Genomic DNA, 5,494 nt, shown 5'->3' with positions numbered 1-5,494 from the left:
GACAAAGATGCAAGCTCAGGAGGCGTAAAGAAGTATTGTGTACACGTGACTCCACTCTAATGATTAGTGGTATCCACTGGAATAAAGTTAGTATAATGATGAAGCTTGAAACATGAGTCATTAAAGTATAAGTACACTCGAGTGGGGAATGTGCACCAATTATGAGCCCTCGCTAATTACTGATTGGGATGAATGGAATGTGGCTTTGAGTGCACTACTACATTACGGATACTACTCGAGTATCAATCATTAGATGAGATTCGATTCGAGATATTCCAAATATTACAGCACTCTACGATTGTGGTAGGGTTTCCTAGAAAGGCAACCTAACGTGGGGATGATTTAACAGAAGATGTAGTTATGGTGCAGCCCGTTAAATATGTTGGAATAGAATCATTCGCGTGTAAATAGCTGAAGATATATGGAGAATGACATAGGTACACCCTAAAAGGGGGGAAGTGGACAAAGGAAGTACAAGCGTAAAAGAAAATCAACTAACGCTATCGTATGTAAGTGGGAATGCTTAAACTTCAAACGAGACCCCATACGGGATGGACGCGATCATACCTGCACTAATGTACTGGGTTCCATCAAAAGTCCGAAGTTAAGTGTGCTGGGGTGAGAGTAGGATTGGGATGGGTGACCCCCTGGGAAGTGAAAAAGGGAATGAAACAAGTATGACAAAAAGAGATTGTAAGTGCGTGTTAGTACAATGACACATATAAAATAGATTAAGCCAAGAGCAGAAAAGATTATGACTAAATTGGAACACACCTCGTGCAAATGGCACAAAGATAATTGTGTAGCCTACAAGCATTGGCATACTTAGAGTGAGATCAAGTGATGACTCGATAAAGAGAAATCAGTAATGGCAATGTGATTGCCATAATTAGAATCTATTCGGGAAAAGTGTAAGGTGGTTTGAGGCAGAACTATTAAGATATAATTGGTATTAAGGACAAAAGTCATAGCGGAGCCCTGACCTCCCCTGACCTCGACCGAAGGAGGTAAGACGCTAGTATAGCGACACTAAAGCATTTTTTTAAATTTCTCTAAGTACCTACACACGTTGTGTAAGGATTATAATATAATGCATGGTAATAAAACTGGAAAGAAGATTTGAGTAAAGGAACAGTGGAATATACCTAGAGTATTACAAGTTGGCGTAAGAGAAATGGTGAAGTAGCTTGAACAAGATCGAGTATCAAAAGTCGAATGACCAATTATAGGAGATAGAAATTCTGACATAGAAATGGATAGGCCCAGATGTGATCCACTCAATTATCCAGTTCCTTCGGAATCGGTAGTCAATCCTATTTCCGATAGGGGCAGTTGACAATTGAATCCGATTTTGCCCATTATTTTCATATCCGTAATAGTGCGAAAAGAAGGCCCGGCTCCAAGTTGTTCAAGAATAGTGGCATTGAGTTTGATAAAGTGAAGCTTATTCAGGGACAAGCTATCGATTAGTAGCCTAGAGTCGGCAAGAAGGGGATACATTGGTCCTTCTCGGGTCATTCATAGGATAGGTAAAGCTGCCTATGAGTTGGATCAGCAGAGTAAAAGGTTACGAACTAAGGACGTAACTTCTGTCAAGGTGCTGTGGCAGAATGAGAATCGTGAAGAAATGACCTAGGAAGCTGAAGAGAACATGAAACACAAGTATCCATACCTAATTCCTACGTCTACAGGTAATCCTAACCCTTGGTACTCTGATATTAATTGCTCGATGAAAGTATATGTTATGGGAACGAGGTAGAGTACCTCTCCATATAATCGGTATAAGGTCCGGAGAAAGGTTTTGGTTTACATTCGAGGACGAATGTTCTAAAGGGGGGGAGGATGTTACACCCCGTACTTTGGTACCTTGGAATGCTTCGTAAGCTTCTTAAATTTCTGGGAAGGCTCTTAAGTTTTTTAGAAGTCGTCATGTGAGTCGGATAGGCTATAACGCTATCAAATAATCCTAAGGAAAGAACAAGGGAATACTCCATAAGGGAGAAGATTGGAAATAGGGTTATAAGAAGCCGAAAGAAGTTGGAGGTTAAGTAGTGAGTCGTAGGACTCGACTTATTTGTGAAAGCTATTATTTGGGACATTTTACATACTAAGGTACTTGAGTACACGTCTAGTTTAAGTAGCAAGGATCACACAGGTTGTTAAGATAAAGCTAATTGCTAACTATTATATCCCGTATTTTTATACATTTATTTGATATCGTAAGTAGTCAACATATGTTTAAGGGAGTTAATTAGATAGGGAAAGTGTTGACTACTAAGTGCTCATCTTTCCACGTGGAGCATTGTTATGAAGTGAGGAATATGACTTGTATATATATGCATGTACGTGTAAGGTGGCTGCCTCTTGGATTAAAATAAAACATTATAGGAATGTAATGATTAGGTGGGCCCCACATTTTATTTAAAGGAATTAACTTTTGATATTTCATAGGAATTAAGAGTATTATTGTGAGAGGAGGAGGGCAGTAACGAGACTTGCAAGAGAAACGGGCATGAATAAATTCATTTTGGAGAATTATTCCTTACTTTGAGAGTTCATATTTCAACTTTGGATACTTTGTTTTACACAAAACTTTCCAGCAATTTTAATCTTGGAGAAGTTATTTTGGAAAATATAAACAAGCAATAATATAAGGTCTAGAGGTTAGTCAAGTTATGGAATAAAGATTGCTACGGGACTTGACCAGGTATGTAAAATTCTCCTCTACTTGATATATTTAAATTCATCCCCATAATAAAAAAAAATTGACATGGGAACTAGGCAATTAATTGCAGGAAATCGAATAACTTATTTTTGTGGTCATCATGTGGGCTGTTTGATGGTTGTTATACATTGTTTTGTAGGTTGCTGGAAGTTGAGAAAAAGTTGGGAAAAGTTCGACATTCGAAATAAACTAAATTGGAATCGTTATAATTAAATTGTTATCGAAATAAGGTGTTGTGCACGTGGGGGCTGCTGCTGGTTGTGTTGTGGCGTGTTGTAGGGTCTAAAAGTTTTCTAAATGAGGCGGGGGAGCTGCTGGTTGCAGAAACACGACCCTCCGCTTTGCAATTAAAGATTTTGCGGAAAAAAGACTAAAAACTCTAGTTTTGGTATCTTAGTTTCGAGTGAATTGTTGGGGGTTTATATTGTGTAATTTTGTCGTAATATGTATATGTATGGGCTTCTGGTTGCATTGTTGGTTGGCTGCAAGTGCTAAGGACATGGTTGGGAATTCGGTTAGGGCACATTATAGGGAAGGTGCTGCCCGATTTTCATTAACACCTTAACTAGTTAAGGAACTAGTCGAGAAGGTAAGCGAAGGGATGAATGTTATGAATACTCATGGGTAGTCTAAGTTGCTGAAAGGTCTAAGGTTGTTAATACTTGCATTACTTCCATGTTAAATAGGTTTCGAGGACAACGACGTGGACGTGATTAAGAGAAGTCCATACGAGGTATGTGAAGCTTTCTTTTGGCATGTTTTTGGAATTAGTATATAGAGCTATCTTTCTTTTCTTTTGGCATGTGTTAGATGTAAGTTATAAATGATATGTATATGATATGTGGGATTCAATCCATTCATAAAGCCCTGAATATAAGTCGAAACTCTTATTTACTTCTTGATGTTAGAACTCCTGCAATAGCTGAGTTGTTGCCCTTAAGTCTTTTATGTGATAAAAACTAGTACATGTAAAGCCTATTTCTTCTTTCCTTTGGAATGGCTTGATTTTAAGTGAAATGGTATATGATATCGGTTTAGAGGTAATTCCATTTATGAGCTCTGAGTGTAACTCGTGACTTGTAATCACTCCTGAACATTAAGAGTCTAAAAGTAGTCAAACTACTATTCTCGAGTCTGCTATATAATGAATAGTAAGTAGAGTTACCAGCTCCTTTTTTTAGAGGCTCTGAAATGATAAATGTTGTTGATTGCATGAGTTGAGTCTTTGACTAGATAAATTGTGTTTCTGATTGCATAGACTATATCTTTGATTGCATAAATTGTGTGGCATTATTTTGATGCATGTTTGTGATCCCTGAAGCCCCAACTGATGTAAGCCCTAATGACATCTAAAGGGATACCTCAGATAATTACTCCCCTAGTCTTCAGGTGACGGTTCACTTGACTATTTCATCGAGTCTCATATAATGACTTAGTTGCATATGGTTTCTCACTACTCTACTCGTGCATACTGTAACCCATCCTTCCTCGAGTCCCACGATGGGCCGGGAACGTTATCGTGCATAGTGTTACTACTTCTTTCACCGCGTCCCAGGCCGGATGTGTATAGTTCCACGCACGAGGAGACGATGCCGTACGTGAGGTGTGATATATGTTATATGGTATGACGATACGATTATTTACCGAATCCCAGGCCGGCTGTAATATGATAGTATATGTGGTGAAATAAGGAAGCAATACTGAGTCCCTCCTTAGAGGGCTGGGTACATATGTATATTATGATGGTACGCTATAGACGTACACCACTCCACTCACCGAGTCCCTCACTAAAGGGCTGGATACTTTATGTAGGCATGCATATGAGATTAAAGCAATACATTATGACCCTAAGCCCCGCAGTGAACCGGGTATAATACGATGATATACATGATAAGATGATACCGTATACGATGGTATGATACCATATACGATGATATGATGAAACGGAATGCATTATGATATGATGATATGTGATTATGAAGTAATAATGATGACACCGAGTTCACTAGAGGGTCGGGCACAATATATGATGGTGTATAGGATTACGTGTCCTAAGGTGCAGGTACAGTAATTTGTTAATAGTTATACTTATCCCCTGCATCCCTATTTCAGTTATGATCTCAGTTATGATGTGTTATGCTTTACATACTCAGTACATATATCGTACTGACCCCCTTTTCTCGGGGGGCTGCATTTCATGCCCGCAGGTACAGATGTTTATTCTGGAGATCCATCAGCATAGGTGTTCCTCTCAGCTGTGTTGGAAGTGCTTCACTGTTCTGAAGCTTAAATTTTGATGTTGGTCACTTAATGTATATATTTGTACATTCAGGGGCACGGCGGGGGCCTTGTCCTGCCATATGTTGCTGTTACTATTCTTAGAGGTCTGTAGACATATGTATATGTGGGTTGTTTGTGAGTTAGTTTTGATGTTGCCTATTCGATATGTTGTGAATGTTTTTGTTATAGCAGCCTTGTCGGCTCGTGTGCCCTTTCATGATATGATACAAAAGAAAGAGGCTACATGTACATGAAAAAGTTTTAAACTATTGGGGTTTTTGTATATAGTATCATATCATACACGATTCAACTTAAGTGTAGTTGATAAATACGCATAAGAGGGTCCAGGTCGGACCCCAGTTACGGCCTACGGGGTTGGGTCGTGACAGGTACTCAGTTTGCATCTCAGTTTAGGAGATCTTTCCAAAAGGGTCTTGGAACTCAACTGAAGCTTAGTACAACCTTTCACTCTCAAACATATGGTCAGGA

Source organism: Solanum dulcamara, chromosome 11, assembly GCF_947179165.1.
Source record: "Solanum dulcamara chromosome 11, daSolDulc1.2, whole genome shotgun sequence".
In the NCBI taxonomy this organism is placed as follows: Eukaryota; Viridiplantae; Streptophyta; class Magnoliopsida; order Solanales; family Solanaceae; genus Solanum; species Solanum dulcamara.
Note: the sequence above shows the minus strand (reverse complement) of the source record.